The sequence below is a fragment of the Misgurnus anguillicaudatus genome, chromosome 9, assembly GCF_027580225.2.
Source record: "Misgurnus anguillicaudatus chromosome 9, ASM2758022v2, whole genome shotgun sequence".
Classification (NCBI taxonomy): domain Eukaryota; kingdom Metazoa; phylum Chordata; class Actinopteri; order Cypriniformes; family Cobitidae; genus Misgurnus; species Misgurnus anguillicaudatus.
In genome coordinates this window covers 14,446,673-14,474,496 of record NC_073345.2, presented here as the reverse complement: position 1 = coordinate 14,474,496, position 27,824 = coordinate 14,446,673, and the positions used below count along the sequence as shown (strand labels likewise).

The following is a 27,824-nucleotide window of genomic DNA, read 5'->3' as shown; positions in this document are numbered from 1 at the left end:
TGTCAGCCTTCATCAGCCTCAAATTTAAAATACTTTAATACAGTACAGGATATAAACAATGTAATGGGCAAATAACAGAATAACATTTTGTGTAATGTATAAAATTGCAAATATTATTTAGAATATAATGTTAAGTAAGCAGTGTTATGAATAAAGTTGCCAGGTTGTAAATGTGCAAGTAAACCAAATATAAACAGTAAAAGATTAAGTAGCAGTCTATATACAAGTTATCAGGTTGCAAATGGCAAATAACTGTAGAAAATAGAAAATGGTTTGATTTCAGTTTTTCTCATGCCACATCTAAAAACAAATCTGTTATCCCATTATAACCTAAACGTAATTTAACAACAGAAAATGTACAGCAGGTTCGTATCCACAGAATGAGATTAAGCCAACATGCACTTGAGTATTTCTGGCTGTGTCTGTGCATGCGAACGACTGCATATTCATCTTGGTTGTAGAGCTACAGCGTGTAGATCTTAGTGCTAGATTGAGTCATGTCTCATACATTATGCAGCAGATGGCAAGTGCATTTTTCACATGCATTTGAATGAAGTGTGGCAGCACAAAAGAAGATTATTAGTACATCTGTCCATTATTGCTCCCCTGAGGTGTACTTTGTGTCTCCCAAATGTGTAAGTAATAAAGATTTGCATTTTTGTTACACAATGGTGTCACACAGTCTACAGTGGTGTGGAAAAAGTCTGGGCCCCCCTCCAGATTTCTTATGTTTTGGCATATTTGTCATACTTTAATGTTTCAAATCACCAAACAAATTTAAATATTAGTCAAAGATAACACAACATGCAGTTTTTAAATGAAGGTTTTTATTTTTAAGGAAAAACTGGTAACACTTTAGTATAGGGTCCAATTCTCACTTTTAAATTGGCTGTTAATTAGTGCTTATAAAGGACATATTAATGCCTTGTTCTGTATGACCATATTGTACATCCCTTAACCCAATCCAATACCTAAACTCATAAGTAATAATCAATAAGTGTTCCCCATACTAAAGTATTACCGAAAAACAAAATCCAAAACTACATTGCTCTGTGTGAAAAAGTGTTTGCTCCACAAACCTAATAACTGGTTGGGCCATCCTTAGCAGCAACGACTGCAGTCAAGCGTTTGCGATAACTAACTATTCTGTTTCAGCACTATGGAGCACTTTTGAACCATTCATCTTTGCAGAATTGTTGTACTGTAATTCAGCCACATTGGAGGGTTTTCGAGCATAAACCACCTTTTTTAAGGCCATGCCACAGCATAGGATTGAGGTCAGGAATTTGATTATGCCACTCCAAAGTCTTTATTTTGTTTTTCTTCAGCCATTCAGAGGTTGACTTGCTGGTGTGTTTTGGGTCATTGTCCTGCTGCAGAACTCAAGTTCGCTTTAGCCTGAGGTCACTAACAGATGGCTACACTAACAGACAATGCGGTCTAGGCTCTTCCTCTTGGCTTCTTTCCAGGTGATGTTGATTTTCTGGAGTTCATCTCTGGTGGTTCTTCGCCATGAGTCTTTGGGCCTTCCTCTGCGTCTCACACCATGGGGGTTCCAATCAAGTGCATGTCTTGTAATGTTTGACTCTGGTTTTCTCAATGTATGTCCAATCCATTTCCATTTTCTTCTTTTGATGCTTGTTTGAAGTTCTTCCTGTTCTGTTTTTCTCCACAGTTCTTTATTGGTAATTTTCTTTGGCCACCAGATGCCACATATATGTCTTAGCTTTTTGTTGATGAATGGTTGTAGTTTGGCCAAAACACCCTTGTTTATTTTCCATGTTTCGCATCCATACAGAAGGATGGTTTTAACACTGGAATTAAAAATCCGTATCTTTGTTTTCAGGGAAATGGCTCTAGATCTCCAGACTTTATTTAGGGTGGAAAATATTTGTTGTGCATTTCTCTTCCTGGCTTTTACATCATCTTCTGTTCCTCCGGATTTTGAAACTATGCTACCAAGGTACCAAAACTGGTCTACTCTCTAAATGGTCTCTTCTCCACATTTGATCACATCAGTATTTGCAGGTGTCTTAACTCTCATTTCCTTGGTTTTGTCCACATTTATTTTAAGACTCATGTATAATGGTCAGATATTTAATTGGTTTCACTGGGTCCGGTCTAACCTTTTATGCAGTACAGTCTAAAAAATGCTGGGTTATTTTACCCAAGGTTGGGTCACTATTGAAGAGAACGCACTGCTGTGTTAAAATGACCCAAATGCTGGTTAATTGACAATAACCCAACAGTTGGGTCACCTTAACCCAGCAGTGTGTTCTCTCCAATTGTGAACCAACCCTGGTTAAAATCACCCCAGCACTTTTTAGGGTGTAAATAAAAAAAGTTGTTGCTGTATTTAGAAAAATGTTATAATGCAGTAATTATAAATCCTACTAGGTTCATCCTAGTTAAATGAAAGACCACTATTTGTTACTAAAGAATATTCCCTTTTTTGGGAGCTGTAAATTTGAATTAGCTGGCATAATCAAAACTTTAATGGTTCAGATCGCCAAAACTTGGTGATGGTCCTGTACCTGTTCTGCGAAAGTTAGCTCTCCAGTTGCGGTGCATGGCTTACGTCTGCAGTTTTCCAGAGCGTTTCATCAGAGGTGAATGATTTGTAAAGTCCTGAGACCTGCAAGTCTTCATTCATCCAATGTAGTGGAGTAGACAAAATTGCTTAAAATACTTAAAGTTACCAAAGGTCAAACATGAAGTTCACATTTTAGATTTCTGTAAACTTAATATCCCACACTGTCAGAAAAATAGTCAGAGAGTGGTCCTAAGCTGTCACAGGGGCAGTACCCTTTAAAAAGGTCCTAATATGTATCATTTAGGTACATGTGTGTATACATTTGGTACCAATATGTACCTCTGAGGTACTCTTTAGATGCAAAGTTGTACTTTTTGAGAGGGTAAGCCCCAGTGACAGCTAGAGACCATTATTGACCTTTTTTTGACAGTGCACTTCTCTAATTTAGAGTTATAATAACTATGTTTAGCACCAACTTTAGTTAATATTGGTAAATATTACTTGAATGATACAGTATGTAAGATTGACAAAGTCATAATACGAAATAAAGCTTGCATATGATTTTTATCCTTAAATTACTCATGAAACCTTTTCAATCAACTTTATAATACGGTTGAATAACATGCAACAGAGCTGAAAGAGCATTTTTATAGTGTTTTATAGCTGGCAGAGAGTGTGATGTGTATGGGAGATTTCTATTTCAGCTCACCCTTTTAAATGAGCATAACAGTGCATCAAAAGTATGGGGCTAGACCATCTGGCCCTTCATGTTCCAGTCTCTGATGACTTTAGCAGCTCTACAAAACAAATGTACAAGCAACCCTTTCTCTCCCAGTAGGGAGGTAAAGCCGAGCCAACTGTGCCGACTGGCATCCACAGAAAGCTGGAAAAGAGCAGATTCATTTTTCCCGTTTCATGCTAACACCACCCAAAGTGGGAATCATGCTAATCCGCTTGGATATGCAGTATGAATCATTCTGATGGTGATTATTGTAGATCTCAGTATGCAACTCTACACTCTGCAACTTTTTTCAGAATATCACAATAACCAACAATTTAATAATTGTGTGATATTTAAGTTAATCTTCTTTTTTTTTTTTTGAAGCAGCTGGATTTCTTAAAACAAAGTTACCTGTATGATAAAATGATGAAAGCTTTTCAGAAGTAAGGATAAAACCCTTATATATTGTATTTATATCTATGCATTTGGCACGTTTATCCAAAGTGACTACATGAAATTCTCTCATCTGTTCATTTTCTGAGCATTAAGTAGAGTGCAGGACAAAACTGTATGCAGAAGATGGTAGAAGGGACTACTGATTGAAATATTAAAGCTTGTCAGCTTGTAATTGTAAGTAAAACACATCTAATTATTTATCCTGATTCCTACATCAATCCCCTTTAATTTTGTTTTGGGTCCCCCCATGGAGCAGCGGGTCCCTAAATCGTTCCCGTCTTTACCTCATTAAATTTAGTCCTGTCCTTAGGCATTTGTCTCCCTTAAAAGTCGAATCATTAAAAGAGACGTCTTTAATAATGTCTTGAGGAAGAACATCAAAGAACTTTTGTCACCCTCAGTGGGAGATGGTCCTACTTAAAACTGTTTCTTTTAGCTATGCACGGGAACATACAGTTCATTCCTATGATAGAAGGAAGCAGAAGGGCCATTTAATTTGACAATGAAATTATATTGTGCTTAACAAATAGTTTCAAGCATCAGAATCACCTTCACATCTTCTGATCAAGGTAAAAATACTACAAATTAATTGTGAATCAGCCCTTTCTCCATCATGATCTCACAGGAAAACAAACCTATTTTATGTTGTGCCTATCTCATGGCAATTCATACATATTAGGTGGCTAATTTATATCAATTTAAATGACCCCATTCATACATTTTTGTAGGGTTTGGAAAAAAATATGTACAAATTCTCATGAGATCAGGCTGCACATGGCTCACATGATGCAACAAAACACATATTTTGAAAACACAAGCAACACACATGATACTCCGAACACTTATTTTAAATTTGCGCCCCTCGGATGAGCAGTCACAAGCCGCCACTGCCTGTAATAAAACACAGCTGACTGAAACATACCGATGTATTTTGATCATTTACTACTGTCCCTTTTGTAAGATCAATCCTAAAAAGTAAGAAAAGCAGACGTAAGAATTTACGCCAATTATGTTCAGTAGTTTCTGCTTTGTAACCTTGAATGAACTCGCATCAAAAATGAGACAAATCAAGGACCTCCAGTGCCTCTAGGACATTTCAAAAGAAAGATGCAATGATGTGTACCAGGAGAAACGTATTTCAGGTTATGCCGAACTGTACAGAGAGGTATTTCAATGAGCAGGTGTAGTTATTGTCATGAGATTGTCTTGTTGATTCATTTGTAAGTATCTGCTTACCAATTTTAGCATTTTTGCTGTGCTAAATTTAGATCCAATGTCTCACTACAAGAGCCAGATGGAAGTAAATCATTAACTTGTCATATGGCAGTTGGAGCAACCACAGATGAGCATCTAACCCGTATTATTGTTTTATTCATATGTTTTTTTTTTCAGTTTGTGTTCAGCCTTTGTTTTGCATTCTGGTGTATTTTAGTGTTTTGGCACTAACACTTGTTTACTAGCAAACCTAATGAATTACATATAGGTTGAGGAAGAGCTTGGTCAACAAAACCATCATGAAGCACTCTTTTCAGAGTTACCTTTAGAAAATTTCAGGTCATTGGTTTGTGAATATTTCCCTCACATATTTTTGAATCACTTCTATCTGAAATTACTACAATTTTACACACATTATCCACAAATCTTTTTTGAAATGTACTGATTTACTGATGGCCGATATATATAGCTGAGCAGCTCCAGTTTCAGATAAATGTAATGCACTCCACCATGGACAGAAAAATGTGTGCAAAACTATCCAACAAATTAGCTATAAAAGTGGATAATCTTTTGTAGTTTAAAACTAACTCTGTCAAGGTCACACTAAGAATGACTCACTGGTAAAATAACATGGCGCAGTAATGTCAGTGATCATATTACAAGTATCACCTGCATTTATGCACTGTAAGAAAATTACATTAAGGCCTTAAGTGTCCTACGCATATGTGCAAAATTGATCCCCCATCTGCGCAATAAAAATTCAATCAGATCTAAAGCAGAATCCCAGCAGGTCATGGCAGCTTTTGATATATATTCATAAGAAAGAAACTTTTGATCTTGGGCTTTGACGCACAAACATGGGACATGCAGAGAGGACAAGGGCCTGTTGCTGTGTTATTTCATTTTATAAAAACAGAGTGACCTCTAAAACTCTTAGGTCAGATATATTAGAGACAACCGTGCAAATGTTTAAGCAGGGACGTCGTTAGGCCTATTTTAGGGGGGCTGAAGCTACCCCAAAATGTCCCTAAGCCCCCCTAAATGATTATAAGAACAACAGTAAAATTTGATTTATCAAAAACCGTATCCTCATTAATATTTAGACTCAACAAATGTTATATATCCAGCTACAAAAAAACATCTGACAAGTCGGACAGAATACGCTAGATGTCGAACGTCAAGTGACCAAACCGGAAAACGGCGATCGCTTCCGGTTGCCTGTATTAGTGATGGGTCGTTCGCGAACGAGCGGCTCTAAGAGCTGATTCTTTGTAGCGAACGAGCAGAGCCGAATCTTCAGACACATGCAGGGGAGCCGGCTCTTCTAAGGAGCCGAGCCAGAAGAGCCGAATCTATGAAAAGAGCCGGACTGCCATCACTAAAATGTAGAGCCAGCGCTTGAGCCGAAAGAGCCGAATCAATGGAAAGAGCTGGACTGCCCATCACTAATACACACGCTAGTACGCACGCTAATGGTAAAATAAAGATTGGTAAGTGTCGTGATACGGAGGAGTGAAATTGTAAGTTGTTTTTAATTACCTGCTGGCTGCTTACCTTTAGCTACGTTTTCTTGAGGTAAAGGAATGGGAATATTTTGGTTTGCTATGTCATGAAAAACTTTAGTCTTGCACAAGCAAAATACAAGAAATTGTTAACTTAGCAATCTAATCACAACTCTTTATTCTTTGCCAACAATATAGGCCTAATAATCTTTAAAATAAAATATCTCTAAAATAAAATATCTCTAAAAGAGGCATATTCAACAGTATCAATCCCCATAGAATGTTGTTGTCACTGAAAACTAAATGTCATTATAGGGTCCCTGTTAATGCAATACTGTTGTATCCTTCAATTCATTGAGCAGATGAGATGGATATTAAAAAATATTTAAGGAGAGAGAAAGAGAAGCAGCTGCAGGAGATTGGCAGGCCAGTTGATTCTGAGGGAGCCGGACCCGGTGTGATTGAGGTCAGTAATGGTCTTTAGGTCTAAGGATAGTTTTTCTTTTCTTTTCTTGAATTTCTTATAACAATAAGCATTTGTTGGCAGGTCTAGGCACTATGCATAGCATACACTATTATATTTAATACGCTAGCTATATTCTAACTAGGCCTGAGACTATTTTAATCATATAATGTGATAAATAAAATATTAAATACGTAGATGTTACCTAAAAGTAGGCTAAAGATGAGTAAATGCCCACACTCTCCACAGATACACATGTGAAACAAAAATGAAAGCAGTCATACAGTACATATTATACAGTAATCATTACTCCAAATCTTTTATTCCTTCCGCCATCAGGTTATTGTATTTATACAGTAGCCACTTTAAAAAGGATCCATATCAATAGCTTACCTGGTAAAATACTGCCTTTTTGTTGTTGATTTATATTATACATTGTATTCATTTGGCAGAATAAATCATCTTTAATTGAGAAATGCTCAAACCTGTGTGTTGTCAAATATCACTATGACTTTAAAACTCTAGTTCTTGGGTTAAACTGTATGCAAGTCAAACAAAATTGCACTCTGATTGAACCTATCCACCATAGCATTCTGTGTGTGGACAACTTAATATAGAAATTAGATATAGTATGCTATTACTTTATCATACAGTTACAAAAGCATACATATAGCATTTAAGTCATTGCTTATAGAATAACTAATCAGGAGCAAAGTCTGGCCTAAATTCCCCCATGCAGCTTTGATGTGTCTAAAAGCTAACATTACAGTAACTTTTATTTAACAGAGTAGAAATGGAAGAGGAGGATATGTCTGTCATGTTTTACTTGTTAACATCTTGGTTTCTTGACTGGATGTTGACATAATTGTAGCTCAGATGTGAGTGCAAAAATTTTGCAAACACAAGTTACAAATACTCTGTGGGCTGAGCCCCCCCTGTCTTCCAATCCTAGTGACGTCCCTGTGTTTAAGGTTGTTACAAATATCTACAGATGAGTTTTTTGAGTCCCGTCATGCTTTTATCCAAGCCAACTTATAGCATATTGAAGGTACAGTGTAACAACGCTATCTTGTGGCATTTCGTACGTATTTTATAAGGGTGGCTAATTCATATTAATAACCACATTTGTGCATTGACCCCTTTGATGTTGGGGTTAGGAGTAGTTTTTTTTTTTTTTGACAATTATTACAAAAACCGACCAGAGCATTGCACAATAATTGATAAACAGAACAGACATATCATAGCAATCAAAGAGCTTAGCTGAAAAAAACGCTGCCAAGCCCCACAGTTGGCATCCTCCTGGCATTTTCTGTTGCTTTTAAACACTTTGGTGCACACGCCCCTTTACTCCTGTTGACCGATTTCTTAATATAAAACATTAAGTCAAAAGCTTGAGACAAACAAGTACAAATATTTCTGCTCAAAAACTCTCATGGAGCTTTCCAAAATCTGTACACATTTTAATAAAGGATTATTCTACTTGTTTTTGTTTAAAATGGACCATGTCATTCTCAAATCCCAATCTAAACATTTTCTTACCCAATTGACAAGCTACTGGATTCTGGCTTAGGCACCAGCTGAAAAATTCAGCTAAGATGAATGGAAATCATAGAAGATGTTTTCTCCAGGTATTATAGACCTAATGAATGCTGGCACATTATTTATTATGCTGGGTATAGTGCACATACAGAATGAATGAATAAATTTACCTTGAAAATATATTATAAAATATGTAGCTGGAAATTTTCATGTCTAAAAATCAGGTGAGGCTTCTTTTAGCATTCAAAATCTGTGTTCGGAGTGTCATGTGTGTTGCTCGTCATGTCAAAATATGTGATCGTTGCGTCATGTGAACCTATGCTTCATGTCAAAATAAGTGCCCGCTGCACACGCGTCGATAAAAGAGACGCTCACGTTCACAAAATACTCGCAAGACACTCACTTAACACTAAACTCTGATTACATACGAGATTAAGCGAGTATCTGGCAAATGCGAGCATCACTTTTATCATAAACCGCTTCGAAGCCTCTGCAGCATCCACGTATTTTGACATGACGCGTGATGCACATGACTGGTTAAATACATGTTGTAAAGAGCTTTGCATTGTGCGCCCTCGAAAAAGAAGTCACCGGCCGCCACTTTTCAATGGATCTGTTTTTAATACAGCATTGCCCAGGACAATACTATATACTGTAAAATAGTTTGTCAGAATGGTAGAAATACACTATCTATATGACAAAGAGACATACAGTTGGAACCTTTCAATGTTTCAAAAATAACACATAAGTAATAGGATGTATATTAGCCAGCCCATTCTCGTGACGCGCGTAAAGTCATTCAAAACATACGCCAAAGTCAAATTTTCTCTTAATACCACAAATCTTTTTGTGTAATTGTATGTATTGGTTTCTCAATGTTTTTCTATTTTTAAACCATTGTCACTTGAGGTTGGGGTTAGATTTGGGGCTTGGGTTAGAAAGTCATTTTATGTACTGGTTTCTCAATGTTTTTCTATTTTGAAATCATTGTCACTCAGGCTTAGAGTTGGCGATTGGTTAAGATGTCTATAATGTAACAAAGTTGTTCTAACCGCAACCTCGGGCAACAATGGTAAAAAACAGAAAAAAATGAGAAACCAATATATAAAATGACACGAAAAGAAATCTGGTCAAATCTGAATGCATTATTCAGCTATTTGAATCTAAAGATTGGTTTGTTATATTAAAATGCATTGACATACAGTACACTATTATGGTTCTGTAAGTATTTTCCTGCTTCAAGTTTTTCATTCAACAGAAATTACAGAAATCTCTTTACTAAACTGGTCTAAGACTTTCTAGCATACCACCCAACACTGAGATAAATCACAATATTACAACATTTAATTTAGTCAAACAGTATTTAAACGAAACAAAGAGTACAAGATACGGTGTGTACTTATGAGGGAATAATTTAATTCATGAATTCATTACTCGCTCTTTAAGGCCATAAATAATTAAATCAGTCTTGTGGTTTTTGGGCCTTTTAATGTATTTTCTTATCCGAAAACAGCACTGCTGTCTTTTATGTTACAAAACGTAGACAGAGCCGGCCCTGACCAATTTGCTGCCTTAGGCAAGATTTTACCTGCCGGCTGGCGTCCTTGCTTTCATATTCTGCCTATTTTAAATAAATTAATGAAATTATCAAATTAAAACAAGATTAACCATTTCTTTATACAAACCTGAACGCAAAGTAAGTCATGACAATTGAAAAGACAAAATTACATTTTCATTGAGACAATGCATCGTCCTCATCAAGTTGAAATATAAAATCAAAATCAATAAATTTGACATTTCATTTTCACTAAATCCCGGGGCGAGACTGCCAATATTAAAATTAAAAGGCAAATGTGAAACAGCATCGCACAAACAACACAAATAATTTAATCTGGCAATTCATGCACAGAACTGTATTTACTGAGCACTTCTCTACGGTTTCATTTTCAACATTTATTTCAAGTGTTTTATCTTCAGATTTGTACTAGTTGATGGCAGCAATGATCTACTAAACTATAACATTTTTCATGTTATCACCAAGAATGTAAAGGTGTAAAGTACTATTTTTACTTTATTAAAGTACATTTTCTATGGTGTTTTTTTTATTTAAATAGATTTTGAAGCATAATATCATACTTTTTATTGCACTACATTTCACATTAAATATTATAACACACAATTATACTTTAAACTTTAAATTATTCAATTAAATCATGGACACACAGCCCAACTGGTTTTTGTTAACATTTGTTAAGATTTTGTTTTAATCTACACCAAATCCCTGTGATGTGGTAACACAAATGAATGATGAAGAGTAAATGTGAATTTGTAGCGTTCAATCAAATTTATATTTTTACTTGCCTGTAACTTAAACTGCTCAAGTTTTCAAAAACATCCGTCTATTATTTTTCACTGAACCAACATAAGAACATTTCATTTAACTAACACATTTATATTATGGACAGTGGTTCCCTCCAATTACTTCAAGTTACAATACTTTAAGATAAGATCACACACAAATTGCAATTTCCCAAACCCTAACACCACATAAAAATTCTTAAATCAATATGTATTTTCTTGATAAGCAAAATGACCCCAGAAAATAAGTCTAGTTTTTAGATTTAAAAAATCTAATTTAAGTGAATTTGTGCTTGTTTTAAAACTGGGTGCCAGCGCTAGCTGAACTTAGCCCCGCCCACAACATTTCATGTCTGGAAGTTCGGTCTTGGCTCCGTTGTGGCGCACCTATCCGCTGGCTCCAATGGTCACTAAGAAGATGGGACACAATGAAAATGGGCAACATCTAATTAAGAAAGTCATTTTTGCAGTGTACACATTGTATCCACATACACATTGTATCCATTGTATGGTACTGTATGTTAAGAAAGCGGGACCGTCAAGAATGGACAGTGTTTCAAAAACAGAAAGCATGTCATGTGTGTTTGTATAAGTCTACCTGCATGTCTACATGTCTTCATTTCACCCAGAGGAGACTTCCCTTACGCTATTAGAAATAAAAGAAGTAGGCTAGAAAGTGAAGTAGACGTGCTGACAAAGCAAAAGCCAGACATAAATCACAAAACCTTTGTTTCCACATGAATAGCTATATACTGAAACCTTGCTTTCACATGTTGCAAAATCATTAGAACCTGGTTATTGTCAAATTTGCAGCCTATATATATATATATATATATATATATATATATATATATATATATATATATATATATATATATATATATATATATATATATATATATATATATATATATTTTTTTTTTTTTTTTTTTTAGTGAATAAGAATCATTTTAAGGTAAAAAAAATGCAAAGTAAAAATTGTACAATAAACTAGTTGAAGCACCTTTAGATTTTATCACAGCATGCAATTATGGGTAAGAGTCATTTTCGCACATCTTGACTTAGTCAAACTGGTCTCCTGTGCACAGCCCTCTTCAGATCACCACATAGATTTTTAATGGGATTTAGATCTGGGCCCGTATTCTTAAAGATTCTTAGAATCCTCTCAGAGAGCTCCTAATTTAGCTTAAAAACCTCTATGTAGGAGTTTTAGATTAAGAGCGATTCAAGACCAATATGAGAGCATCTTTGAGCAAGGAAGATACAAAGACGCTTATCTTAGTGAGGAGGCGGGGCTGACACAGTATGAAGACTGTGATTGGCTGGTTGTCCAAATAGCAAGAAAAAGAGTAGGCTACTTATTAGTATGGGTCTATTTTAAACCATCAGTTTGAAATTATAGGTATTCTTTTTCCTGTTTTACCGTACTCACACACGCTCTCTCTCTCTCTCTCTCTCTCTCTCTCTCTCTCTCTCTCTCTCTCTCTCTCTCTCTCTCTCTCTCTCTCTCTCTCTCTCTCTCTCTCTTTACATAAAGTACTGTGCAAAAGTCTTAGGCCGCCACCACCAGAATTGTTTTTTTAGAAGTATTAATGTCCATCTTTACTTTTTTAAAATCTTTTTTATTAGTTTATTAGTATATTTGACTGCTTTTAGTTTTAGTCACATTTTAGTCACTTGTAAAATTTATAGTTTTAGTCAAGTTTTAGTCGACGAAAATGCAAAAAGGTTTTAGTCAAGTTTAAGTCAATTTTAGTAAAAAACGTATTTTTTAACCAATGAATTTAGGTTAAAAAGTGTGTGTATTTAATACAATTAAAATGTGCATTAAGGTTGTCCCTGAGGGCTTGCCGTTGTTTTAGTCGGTGTGCCTTCTGCACATGTCATAAGAAAAAGTTATGAATAAAAAAGTTGAGCCTAATATACCCTCATGTTGAGTTTGTGTGTTACGCTGAGACCTCGCTTCTAAAGTTGAAAAACGCGTGCCTTGCCTTATTTAAATACGCCACAAAAAGTATTGGAAAAGGGCTTAGGTTTGACAAGTAGATACATGTAAAACCTTAAGCTTACCATGAAATGTGTCACAAGCCGATTGTCGAGTAAAATTGAATTTATATGATATGTTAACAGCGTGACTTGTTAGTTACCTTTAAAAAATATTAGCGTGATGAGCCTTCAGGTGCCGTTTGAGGTTGGTGGTATTCTTCCCACCTAGTTTGTGGCCACATTTACCGTCGTCTCCCAATATGCATTCCGTTTTTCTGTCTGATGGATTATACTAAAAGTATGTCCATAAATCATCTCGTCGTTTCCGTTTATTGGCGTCACCACTACGGTCCTTCGAACTCGCCACAGCCGCAGGTGTGTTGTTGTTGTTGTTTGAAATCTGTTGCGCGTGCGCGGCATGGCGGCAGCCGGGTGGTGGGCGTGAGCGTGAGCGAGACTGTGTTGACCCAAAACAAGGATAGAAAGTGGCAGCATTGCTGATACTTTTGAGCTAAAAACAGACAGATTTCACGCAAAATAGGCAGAAATGACATGCATTATGAACGTCAGACTTATAATCATTTTCGTTCCGTCTCGTTTCGTCAACGAAAACTCGAAAGCGTCTCGTCATGTTTTCGTCACCTTAGAGACATTTTTAGCTAGTCATCGTCGCGTTAGCGTCATAAAAAATATGTGCGTTAACGAAATCATTTCGTTATCGTCATCGTTGACGAAAACAACACTGCTTGGCACTAAACACATCTTTTGCATTTTTGAGCAGAATGAAGTAAAAAGACTAATTTCTTTAAAATTAGAAATTAGGATTTAATTGTATTTAGGTTTAAGAGATCCTGCAGCTGCCTGCTATTGCTCAAGTGGAAGGAGACTTTACCCTGAAAACTTGACACATCAGATTACATTTTATACAGTTTTTAATACTATATATACATTTTCTGTATTTTCTGGTTGTATTTTATTAAAGAAACTGAGTAACAATTATATATGATCACTATAAAATTGCAAAAACAACAAATCTAATTCTGGCATGGTGGCCTAAGACTTTTGCACAGTACTGTATATATTTTTCATGTACCATGCTGTTAATTTCATAATTAACATATTTAATAGGACATAAACAGGTTTTGTAGTTCTTGTGATCAATTTGCTTATAGGAGTATGAAACAGACTCAAATAATCTCTGCTGCATTTTTGCATTTTCTCCAGTTTCTGAATCTGAAGTCAGAGATGTTAGCATGTCTCCAATAAGATCAGTCACAATCATGATCCCTGCATGATCTAATATGTTGTGTCTTTTCAACTCACTGTCATGCATTGTGTGCAACAACTGTTTGTCTCCCTCTTCGTGTTTTGTATACTTTCCCTGCTGCTAAAGAAACTCTTAAACCTAAGTCCTTGTCGATACAGTTTTGTACCTTAAGACCTCTTTTTAGGGTTCTGAATTATTTCTTTCTTTACTAGTATTTGTGGAAACGCCCACATTTTAAAACATTTATATAGAATTTTGTCATTAGGAGCAACTCTTTACGCTAAGATTTTTCATGAATATGGGCCCTGGACTTTCAAAACATTGAATTTGTTTTGGTAAAGCCATTCCTTTGTTGATTTGGAGGTGTGCTTCAGGTCGTTGTCATGCTGAAAGGTAAAATTCCTCTTCATCTTAAGTGTTTTTGCAGAAGGTTAAAGTTTTGTGCCAAAATTTTCTGATATTTGGAGCTATTCATTATTCCATTCGCCATGCTTAAAGCCCCAGTTTCAGCCAAGGAAAAGCAGCTCAAAGCATGATGCTGCCACCTCCATGCTTGGTATTATGGCCAAGGTTTAACTTTAGTACACATGCTTTTGGGAGATCACCATTTTTTGGCAAACTTTCCACAGGCATGGATGTTTTTTTTATTAAAAATTGCTCATAGCCCAAACATGAAGAATTCAGGAAACTACTGTCACATGTAAGGAGCAACCAGTACTTACACTACCAGATATTGTTGCAATTCTTTCGATGTTGCTGTACGCCTCTTGGCAGCCTCCCTTACCAGTTTTCTCCTGGTCTGCTAAATAAGCTCTTTGCGGCCCGTAGCTTTTTCACTTGGATGCTACTGTACCAAACTGATGTCTTTAGGGCCAATCACACTTTATTAGCCATTTTAACTGGCGGCAGCAGGTATGTACTTATTCATATTTAACTTAAGTCTGAATGTGGTCACACACTTATGCAATAAGGTTATTGTAAAAAAAAATCCCCTAAATGATTGTTATTGCTATTCACTTTAATTTATAGGATGCACTTTCACAATGAAGGTGGAACAGGTTTTGACATGATTCATTTGTTTCATCACAAAAACCTGCAGTTTTAACAGGGATGTGTAGACTTTTTGAATCCGTTGTATGCCATGGCCCGATCCTGATGGTATACAACATCCCATATTAACTAATAAGAGTCTGGCTGATGTCAGCAAACATTATCTGTCCAGCACAAGCAGCACTGTACTGTATGTTCGGATCTAAAGTGATTTCTCCCTCTGTGGACATTCACTCTTCAACCATACAAGCATATCATATCTGACAAGAATACCATAGAGACATAACACAGAGAATTATTGGCCTCGGCCACAGAGAAGACTTATTCATCTATCCAGTTTAATGTGCATGTGTTATGTGAGATATGAGTTTATAGTTATTTTACAACAGAAACTACAAACATCGATCATCCAATCAGAATACAGAATACGAATTTAGTTTTATAAAATATATGAAAAAGTCTTGTGATGATTTGAAAGCTGCTATTGATGTGCTAATTTCTGTGCTAAATATTCAGACAAAGTTAGGCAAACAAATTGCTTTTCAAAGAGCAGTTTGTTCTAAGAAGAAGCTCAAAAGCAATTTTCATTAGACGTTTAATCTTAAAATAAAATTCCTCATCATTCTCTGTCATTTTTGTGAGAGGCTTTGTCATTTAAAGCTAATTATAATTAAAATGGATTTTGGTTCGTTCATTAGCTTAAAAAATGAAAAATGCTGAAATTAATACGATTGATCGACTTATTTATCCTATTCGTCTCTAAATATTTTTGTATATGACTGCTATAGAAAAGATTCAAAAAGATCAAGAATGTATCTCAAAAACAGCAAGTATTGTGTGTTAAAGAAAGAGGCGCTGGTTAACATTTGCAAATGTATGATACAGTATACAAATGATTGCAAAACATTGTCCTTTAAGGGATACTGCATCAGACGAACACTTTTGGAGTGATTAGTAAATGTCCTTGCTCTTCCAAGCTTATAATGGTAGATAACAGGGAACAACTTCTAACTTTAAACCCCAAAAAAGTGATTCCGCGGGTAATCGATGCGATTGTGTAAGTTGTTCCCTGATCCCTGTTTTCTGTCTGAAAGATAATGCACATACACTCACCTAAAGGTTTATTAGGAACACCTGTTCAATTTCTCATTAATGCAATTATCTAATCCAGTGGTTCTCAACTACAGTCTTCGCCCCCCCCCCCCCTCCCAGAATGTTTTAGATGTCTCCTGATATGAAACACCTGACTCCACTCATTAGGCTCCTTCCAGAATGTTTGAAACGGTTCCTTAATTAACACACTAACAAGCTGATGAACTGAATCAGGTGTTTTATATATGGAGACATCTAATATGTTCTGGGGGGGCGAGGACTTGTGTTGAGAACCACTGATCTAATCATCCAATCACATGGCAGTTGCTTCAATGCATTTAGGGGTGTGGTCCTGGTCAAGACAATCTCATAAACTTCAAACTGAATGTCAGAATGGGAAAGAAAAGTGATTTAAGCAATTTTGAGCGTGGCATGGTTGTTGGTGCCAGACGGGCCGTTCTGAGTATTTCACAATCTGCTCAGTTACTGGGATTTTCACGCGCAACCATTTCTAGAGTTTACAAAGAATGCTGTGAAAAGGGAAAAACATCCAGTATGCAGCAGTCTGGTGAAAATGCCTTGTTGATGCTAGAGGTCAGAGGAGAATGGGCCGACTGATTCAAGCTGGTAGAAGAGCAACTTCTGCACTCTTTAGATACCAAAATGTACTTTTTTAAAGTGTACCACCCCAGTGACAGCTTTTGTACCTTTTTGAGAAGAAAAATTTTGGATACATCTGCCAGTCTTGGCAGATGTTTCCGCCGGAAAACTTCCCCAGAAAACCCCGCCCAGCCGTCCAGCCGTCAGTCAGCGGGAGACGCTAGAGCTTGCTAACAGCTTATCACGCCACTCAGCTCTGTTTCATTTCAAAAGTCAACAATGGCACAACAAGAAGTGTGTTTTTGGATGTAAGGAGAAGACATCCAGCCTCATGGAAACAATGGATATAGTTTATTATCCGGATTAGCAGCGGAGTTTTGCGTGTGTGTTTGATGCGGTGGATTTTCAGAACCGGGTCATGACGAGTTGCACGCGTTAAGTAAGACTTCTGTCTTATGTTGGAAATAGGCGCGTGTATATTATATAAATGACACGAACATGTAGTGAATCATAAGTTAAAACAGTGTTGTATGACTCGTACTTGCTCCTCCCGTGTTATAACTCCTCCTTCTTCATTTTTTCGTACGTTATCGGAAAGATTCGGTAAAGCTAATCTTTCTTTTATAAATCTGATTAAACTAAAGACTCTTCAGAGATATAAAGGATGTCATACTACTCCATAGGTACTCCAGATTAATATCAGAAATGCAGAAACAGCGTGTGTTACGTGAGCTTTAAAAGCAGCATGCGAACATAAAGCTTATTTTGTACCAGTGAATGTTTACCGATCTAACATTAAATCAGTTCAGCACACTGCTGTAGTCAGTCCACCGATTTATGGTTCATATTTATCACCAGCCTTTATATTAAACCACAGAAGTGCTTTCCCATATTGTTCACAGTGCTTGACAAAATATCTCATCGCTGATGTGCTGCTGTTATGCAAAGGCAGGAAAGCAGAATAAAATTGAAATCACTGCAACTCTTATATTTTTGACATGAGCATGTTTATTTCTCTTTGCATCTCCTATTCTGAGGCACATATGGGGAAGAGTGAGAGAGAGAGAGAGAGAGAGAGAGAGAGAGAGAGAGAGAGAGAGAGAGAGAGAGAGAGAGAGAGCAAATATACTGGTATCATAAAATCTTATTCTTTAATCTGAGCTGGGAGGTAAAGGTCTGTCTCAGAAGGGTCAATGCATGCTGTCTGCTCATACCAGAGGCTGAGAAATCATCTTTAGTCTCATTCATACTTCTAGGCATCTTTATGGGTCTTATGAAGACTTTATTAGCGTTCACACATTTATAGACAGAAGAAATGTAACTATGGAAATCTCACTTTAAATTACACTCTGGCTCAAAATTTCCTCTTTTATTCTTATTTATTCTTTTTGGTAGTGTTATGCATTATAAATGATAGTATTACAATGTACTGCCTTTTCCAGATAACATTTACCATAAACAGAAAAAATACAGGTCACACTGCATTGGACTTCAAAATGTATATGTGTATCAGGCTTGTGCACAATTCAGAATTTCAGAATTGGCCTCCATTCAATTCATGAATTGGAATTTGAATTGAATTGACTCCGCCCTACAGGAAGTTGAATTTGAATTGGAATTGGAATGACAGGAAGTGGAATTAAATTCATGGCAATTCAAAGAAATTCCACAAACAAAACAGAAAGAATCTCACATACATTCAGTGTTAGGAAAGTTACTTTGGAAAATTGTTTGGCAACCATTTTAAATACTTGGTTAAAGTAAAGCATTCTGTGAAATGAAGTCATGTTCCATCATGTTCCACAAAATTACAATTACAAAAAAATCAAACTTAATTATTTGTTATGTGACTAGTTTTTAACATTAATTGCTGGGGGAAAACATTTTCTGTTAATGTAATCTGTACAAGTAGTTCAAACTAATATAATTTATAGATAATGTAATGCAATCATATCTGACATATACTGAAAGCTTCATTTTTAACACTTTACTTACTGTTTAATATGTATATTAATTTCTTAGAATTTCTATTGAATTGCAATTCTGCTACCTTTAATTCAAATTCGATTTTTAATTCTAGATCCTGTTTTTGACATCAATTCAAATTCAATTCAAAATCAAGAATTGAATTGGAATTCAGGAGTCATTCTCAATTCAATTCTGAATTGTGCACAAGCCTGATGTGTATAATTTAAACAGATGAGTTACAAAAAAATCACCCCCCTTACAGTTGACAAACTTAGCTATAGACTAAAAACACTTTTTGTACCAGGCTGTAAACATATTTTTTCCTGCTGTAAAGTTGGACATTTAATCATGGAGGGAGGGTCCTTCTGGAGGCAGTCTCTAGCAGCCAGTCGATGAACTGCAGTTTAAGTGTTTGCTCTTGGTTTACTTCTGTGCCGCTTGGTTAAAATAAACAAACCTGAAAATAAGTAAAGAGGTAAGCAATGTTTCCATTAAGGTTTTTCTGATCTACTGCTTGAATTTCCCAGGAGAGTTATGTGTAAATGCTTATTTTGACACAACATTATTGATTCAATTCCACAAACATCCTTTTAATTACAGAAATCAATTACTATTTTAAAAGAATGTTTTGGACTCATTATAAGTCATGGCTTATCGATGGCTTTTCTGCCATAATGTTGAGAAAATTGAACAGTTGAAGGAGTGAATGCTACAAATGCTCTTAATAGTACAAAAACTCAAACTAAAAACAAAACATTGCATAAGGGAATAATTAGGCAAAAATGTAACCGTCTGTGATGCCAACCTGATCTTATGAGAAATCATACATATTTTACGATTTGGTTAAATTGTATAAATTCATATGAAGTTAATTGTGCAATATCGTACGATTCTCATAAAACAACAACAACAAAAACAGTTACACTTTACAATAAGGTTCATTAGGTAACATTAGTTAATGTATCAACTAACATGAACAAACAATGAGCAATACATTTGTTACAGTATTTATTAATCTTTGTTCATGTTAGTTAATAGAAATAAAGCTTTTAATTGTTTGTTCATGTTAGTTCACAGTGCATTAACTAACGTTAACAATATTTTAATAAAGTAGTAATTGTTGAAATTAACATTAACAAAGATTAATAAATACTGTATGGGGTGGCTTCCGGGATTAGCTTAAGCCAGGACTAGGGCTTAGTTTAATTTCAGTAGTTTAAAAACTACTGAAAACTAACCCCTCACCTAACTCCAACGTCACAGGGGTTAAGGCAAATCATACCAAAACTTACGAATGTGGTCGTATGAATTAATCCGAATTAGCCAACTCATAAAATATGTACGAATTCTCGTGAGATAGCGCTGGTGATGCAGGTCTAAACCTGTGTGATGTCATTTTTGGATATAGTGTTTGCATTTTTAAACTATGCTAAAAGCACTAGAATTTGATGCAGATGACATCCCAAAACACAAGGGTGTGGCATGTTTTAGTTTGATGGGACTGCAGTGCTGTGGTGAAGATTTTCAGATTCGTCTGTTCATCATTTTTGGGTGAATTATGCCTTAATGCAATTCTGAACGTTTTCATAATAAACATAATGTATATGAACATATTTGTATTGCACCTGTTTTTTGTAACATTATACAAACATGAAGTGAAATACAAGTTTAAATAAATGTGTCACACAGTATATGTGTTACACATATAAAATGTATTAGTAGTACTATTAGTAATATTTTTATATTTACACTGTCAGAATTTTTTTACCAAGCTATCACTGCGGCAGTACCATTTATAATAAAGCTTTTAATATGTACCATTTAGGTACATACTGTATATGTATAATGACATTAAATAGTGCCCCATTTTTAAAACAAATAGAACATTCATCCATCAAAAACTAATCCATATGGTTATTAAATTATTTCTTAAAGTAAAGCGGAAGTGTAAGGGAACATCTATATTTCGGACTTTATAAACACCTAATTTGAGGTGTAAGGCTGACCTCTACAACATTACATAAAGGCTTGAAATATGGGCTAATATTCATTTTAGGGTGAACTATTATTTTAAATGGATACATCATTTTATGTATATGTAAATGTGGATAAAACAGATGAATAATATATAAATGAGATTTCCGTATGGAACATATCTTTGCATCTCTGGTTGGTTTATGAGCCGAGTTCCACCAATCATCTGATCCCATCTCCAGCTGAAGCGCGCTTATCCATTACACTGAAAAATAGATGAATCCTGCTCCCTTATCTGCGTAATTCTGACAACACTGCAGCCTCTGCCAGCCAGATGAAGGAAAGCAGAGAGAGAGAGAGAGAGAGAGAGAGAGAGAGAGACGATCAGGCAGATTGCTCAGCTCTCATGGGCTAAATGTTGCTTGGAAAAACAGGTAATAGCAACATCACAAACGCCTGATATGGGGGTGTGTGGTCCCTTGTTCTTATTCCGAGATTTTATATTCCTAGCAATGAGGTTTGAGATGTGGTTAGTATGTGCATGGATGTTAATTTGTGTAGAAAAAGCTTGGGACTGTTTATTGATTGTTTTTCTGACAGTGTGAGAAGCAAAAAGTGAAAAATAAAGCTGGGTTTGTAAACTAGTTTCAAGAGACGCTAGTTACAATAGACCTTTAACCTCATTATTAGATTACCATGCCAGTTTGATCACTGGTCCTGCACAGATCCAATTGTATATATAAGGTGATACATACAGTATAAATAAATGTACACAATGTAAAACATTATTTTTAGAGTCACTTAATGGTGCAGAATTATTCACTTGCAGAATTAAATAATAAAACAAAATGTGTGCAAATCCCAGCTTGTAATATCAAACCCAACATGATACACATTCATGCAAACAAAGCTAAATATGTAAGTACTAACTGACGACGGGCTGTTGAATTATAAGAAGATAATGCACACCCAAGGTGGTTCACTGCAATGACATTCTTTCTTATTATTTTTTGTCTTGTTTTCAGTACAAATATTTTAACATTCTGAAATTAACCCTTGTGTGGTGTTCGGGTCTGTGGGACCCGTTTTTAATGTTTACTGAAAGAAAAATTATGGAATTAATTGTTGTTTCAACCTCAGATTCATTGGCCTTGGCTCATTTTCTATGAAGAACATAAAAATAAACAAATTCATAATTACTGTACACTGTGTACCCCCCCTACACATTTATATTACATATGTGGTGTTCGGGTCCACTGGACCCAGGGTTAACCCTCTGGGGTCGGACCCTTTTTGGACACAGTCAGAGGTTCTGAGATGCTCTCACATTTGGTCTTTTTTCAGTTGCTTTAAAACACATTAATGGCTAATATCACATAACACTGTATTCAGCACAAACTGTGCTATAATAATATTTAAGATAAATGTATGTACATGTTTGTATTTTTAAGTAAATGATGTTTATGCGTGGTTAGTAAAAAAAAGAAAACAAAAAGTTGCTGAAATAAGGCCAAGGAACACATCCTAACCATTTGTTAACAAGCAAAAAAGTTATCTACTCTTGTAGAGTAGAGAATTTGCTACAAAAAGATGTAAAAACCATTTAACCCACTCATTCACGTGAAAAAATACATTGATTTAACTTTTGTAAGACACTTTTTGCTGTGTAAAGGCAATATGCAAGGGAGGGTCAATGGTCATGAATATTGATGTGTTTTACACCTGAGGAGACCCAACCCCCTAATGGCTCAGTGAGGAATGTTGGGACAAAAGAACTGTGACTGTGGGGAGACTTAAAGAGAAAAACTTTTGCTTGTACTTAAAAAAATATGTTAAAATAAAGTACATAATACTTTTTTAGTAAAATAAAAGTCTTACAGGGTTGCAAAAAATGCTAACAACATGAACAATACAATAGATTTAAGAAGCTTTATTGTAATTATAAATAAAGAAGCTTAATTGTAATTATAAATAATAAAGTAACAATATTTATACATGTAACAATATTCTATATGACCAGTACAATATGGCTCTAATTAAAAGAAAAGGATTCTAAATGTCAGCTGTGAAAGTTTGGTGTGCATCTAAAAATACTTCCAAATATAAAAAATAAGGTATACATAAACCATCACACACTGTAACTCTTTGGGAATGGAGTTAAATGTTGTCGTGCCATTGTTCAAAACGTGCGAGTACCAGACGAAGTTGGTGTTGCAGACACATTCCTGAAAACATATCTTAATTAATATCATGTATTTTCAAAGTACAAAGCAACACATCAGTATTACTAATATTGAGAACTTTTTTTAATAATTAATAGGGGTGACCCCGAATAGTTGAAGATTCGATGCATCGGAGAAGCCGGATTCGACTACCAATCTCACAGTCGAATCGTTGCAGATGTGTTATGAAATGAGGATCATTCAATTTTGGCCGTATATGGGTGCACACATTATCTGATTTCACACATAACAGCTTTCTCCCAATATATTGATATACAGCATAGTATTATAATGCTGCCAATAATATGTGATGTAGCAGCTTTCAATAAATATTTTTAAAATGCGTTAATAAATCCAACAATCCCTGTGACAGGGCTACACGTCCAAAAAGAGGTTCCTATGTTAATAAACCATTGCCTCTTTGTTTCTACATTTAAGAGACGAAGCTGGCAATTCTGGCAATACTTTCGTTTTTTTATTAATTTCTTTATTTTATTTATAAATCACTCTGGTTTATCTGATTTATCTATTTGGCTTGTGTTTTGTTTCCGTGCACTTGAGGCATTTTGCACATTTGTTCTGCACGTTGTTTACTTCTGACCTTATTTGATTTAAAAAATGTATTTATTATAAACGTAAATTCTGATATAATTTAAGTCTGTACATTTTGGATTGTTTTTCGTTCTATCGATGTTGCGCTATTGCGTTCTGGCCATGTTTGCGCATGCAATTTAGCCGAACGTGCTATAGGTGCTCTGCGTCTTTAGAATTTCATCAAACTAAACATTACAAAACGGATGTTTTGCGGCGGGCATAAGTTTTAAAATGTATTTAAAACCGAGTGGTTATCTATTATGGTCGGTGTTCACTTTCAAATGATAGCAAAGAGATTCCTGAAATAAATAATATCATCAGGTCTTTCTGTATAAAGTGAATACAGAGATGATCAAAGTCAAAGCAAGCAAGCAGGTATTTCTGTGCTAAACAATAACGCGGAGTGTCTATAAAATCATTAATTTCAGTGTTTTTCTTGTTATAAATTAACGTTTAATGAATTGTATACATTATAGCTTATAGTTTTTATCATTTACAGTAACAATCACAAATTATTTGTCATTTGTCTTTTTTGGTCATGGCTTTGACGCGCTTAATCTCCGAATTAAATAAAAATACTAAATTGTAGCCGGGGTTTCCAAGGCAGGATCACCTTTGTTGTTTTTTAGGTTTAGTTCTCAAAATGTTTTTTTGTGTGATGTTCTGTAGATCGTGGCATTAAAATGTTATGAGGAATAATTAAACAAATTTTGCCTTACATTTTACCTTAAAAAAATATATATATAAATTGTATCACTTTATTTATTTCGGGTTCGTTTCTGCATGCCCCCGTGCGAGTAAATGATGATGAAGCCACGTTACTAAAACATTACTTGTAAACATTATTTGTATCATGTATTTTCGGAAAATACAGATATGTTTATATATACACATCTTGTATTTTCCAAATTACTACGCAAAACATCAGTAAAAGTCTACTAATAAAACAGAAAAGCCCGCAAATGTGACTTACCCTGTATGAATGTCCGTCGCATTTCTGCAAATGCCCGCTGAAGAGGAGAGTGATGCTGCCACATTCCTACAAAAGTTTTTAATAATTAATATAATGTATTCTCCACAGTAACAAACTTATAAAGCAATACTAAGGCGGTAGAGCATAGTTGAGATAAGATAATTGGGTACATAGATGCGGTATATCTTTGTTAACGGGCCATTACCGGACATATTTATGGCTAAACATTAACACATTACAAATCTCCGGACACATTTACAGCACATCGATACTACATCGATACATTTACACCCTAACAGATAGTCGCGTAAACAAGACTTGTTGAGGCATAAACACACTAGTCAAAATATATTTTAAATAGTGATATTGTTTTATGACATATTGAATATTTACACCATACAATCATACTGTTTAACGCATGACATATCTTCGGGCTCATTTACAGCACAATGTCACACCCGAGCAAATAAAGAAGGCTTATTGATAAGTCGGCATGGACACTATAGTTATAGTAGTGATATTGCTTTATAACATTCACATTACACTAATCAGCATACGGTTTAATGTAAGAACTATCATTTTTATTTGAATACAAATTGCCAATTACGAGACGTTTTTTATAAAGTCATTATGAATATCTGCTTGCAAACAGTCAGTATACAGTATATAAAAGTTACACAACATTTCAACAAATGTAGGTAAAACTTACTCTTCAGAAATTATATCCTCAGCTGGATCAAGTCGCTCTTCAAAATACAAACGTTCATCGTCGGAGTCCTGCTCTTCGTCTGAAGAAACAGTGAACTCTTCTTTCTCGCTGTCCAGGAGCATCTGTAGAGCTTCCTCACTTGTAAAGCGTGTAATCTTCCCAGCGCGTTGATAAGTGGATGAAAATGTCAAAACTCGCTGCTTCTTAAAGCATTGTTTGTGGGCGTTGATCTTGTTTGCATAGCCCCGCATCAGGTAATTTCCATATGAATGGCGCGCACAAGGGAAGGTGGGATCTCATTAGCGCTAATGAGGTCGAGCCAGAAAAACTGTACCTCTCTTTACTTACATGTCGATTACACAAACAGACAATGAGTTCTTCAGATTTTAATTACATCATGTAAAAGTAGACATTTCAGGCTTTCTTTAGACATATGTATCATGTTCGTGTGACAAGTATTGGCGGAGTTATCAGTTCATGTTTGAAACGTGTTTGACGAAAATGGTCAAGGAGACAGAGATGTCGAAATGCACTCCCTGTTTATTTTCTTTATTTGCCAATAGCACACAGTTTTGTTGTTATTATGAAGGCACTCACATTAAAGTAGAGACTTCACAGTTTCGAATGATGTATTACATGTATGTGTATGATTATGAATGACGGAGTATTTTAAGTGGATGTCACAGGAAACAGGAAAAAATGCGTCAAAACGCGGCCCCGCGTTTTTGGACCCCAGGGGGTTAATAAGAGAGTAAAAATTGAATGTGCTATGTAACTTTACTCTGTTTTTCTCCTATCTGGGACCAATGTAAGTGCATGAGTGTGTTTGTATATATGTCTGTACATATGTGATGGATGCATGTCAAAGTTTTGTCCTTCTGCTCTTGCTGTAATACCGCAAGGATACAACATGTTATATCATGCATGAACATTAGTCTGTACCCACTGTCCCAAACACTTTACCTTCTGTCTAACAGGAACCATTTTACCATTATCTCCCTTACAAAAAAATCCATAGTTTTACTGTAGTAAAAGAGTAGTAATCATGGTAATTTGGTATATTGATAACCATTTGTAAAACCATGGGTTTACCACAAAACCTATGGTGTGTGTGTGTACCTGGTATTTATCACATTGTGGGGACCAAATGTCCCACAAAGATGTGAGTGTGTGTGAGAGAGAGTGAATAATAGAGAAAGTAAAATATTATCCATGTATTTTCATCATTCTAAGTTGTGGCCAATAGCAACACATTGTACTGCAATGTGTGTGGACATACGATGGACACAATATATGTGTCTAAAATGCAAGAAATGCATACACAACACAACTACACAGTAGAAATTTGCTTCTTATATGTTGTGTTGGCTGGCATGAACAGGTTATGTGTTCAGTGTGGATGATGTCTTATGATACGGCATTTGTTTAGTTGGGGCCTGTGCTGTGTAGACTGACACAAATGTGTACAATTTCAAAAAGTTCAAAGAATTAAACATCAACAGTGATGAAAAAAACTTTGTTTCATTTATACTTATTTAATATAAACATGTTTCCTCCCCAATATCTGGCTCAGAATAGAATTTTATTCTTTTATTTCATATTACCACAAAAACGAATGGCACTTTAGTTTATAAATAGTCCTCTACCAGTGGTAAATGACAAATATTAACCATAAATTCTGTCTATATTACTTGCAATAAGGCTAAAATAAACATCTGTAAACAATATTACATAAATTTGTATGACTGCATTGGATTAAGATACTAATAATGCTCTGGGTCCACCAGACCCACAAACATCGTCTAAGTAACAAAAATACGAACACCACACAAGGGTTAAAATGCTTGCTAAATGTCCTAAGAAAATAAGTCTAGTTTTTAGTAAAAAAAAATTTAAGCAAGCAAAAAAACCTCCCAATGGGGTGAGAAAAAAAATCTTGAAATAAGTTAACATTTTTCTTAAACACTTAATTCATGAAAAAAATTCTCACCCCATTGGCAGATATTTTTGCTTGTTTTAAGCACACATTCACTTAAATGTTAAATGTTTTGTCTAATAACTAGACTTATTTTCTTAGGTCATTTTGCTCATTAAGAAAATACATCTTAATTTAAGAATTTTAAGATATTTCTACTGAAAAGACAAAAATACTAAGTAAGAAAGTCATTTTTTGCAGTGTAATGAAGCATGACGCAAAGCCACGGGGTTTTTGAAAGCTTTATTTAGATTTTTCTGTAAAACGCACACCTGACATGTGAAATGTGGTAACCGTGGTATAAGAGGAATAAATGATTCCTTGGTCTTTTGGGTGTGCATTTTTTTTCTAATAATTTAAGAGTCTATCTTCAATTGTAACATAATTTAAAGGGCCAGAGTCAATTATTCCATTCATACCACAGTTACCACAGACATTGCTTTGGTGATTATTTTAAGACATATGACATGTTAGGTGTGCATTTATCGAAAAATAATGCATACCCATGGAACATTTCTCAACCAATCAGAATAAAGCATTCAACAGCCCCATGGTATGTGAAATTATGTCTGTACCCGTAAGGCTCTAGTGAGATGATCATTCAGTCAAGAAACACAGTTTATATAG

At 35.3% G+C, this 27,824-nt stretch overlaps 1 long non-coding RNA gene across 1 annotated transcript; it reads right to left on the bottom strand.

Moving 5' to 3' along the window:
* Window positions 1–22,853: 22,853 nt before the first annotated feature.
* On the bottom strand, window positions 22,854–25,323 carry LOC129441458 (uncharacterized). The gene is made up of 3 exons (XR_008643435.2): window positions 25,223–25,323; window positions 24,514–24,579; window positions 22,854–22,949 (listed from the first exon to the last, which is right to left on the bottom strand). It is a non-coding gene; the product is annotated as an uncharacterized lncRNA (long non-coding RNA).
* Between the last annotated feature and the right edge of the window lie 2,501 nt (window positions 25,324–27,824).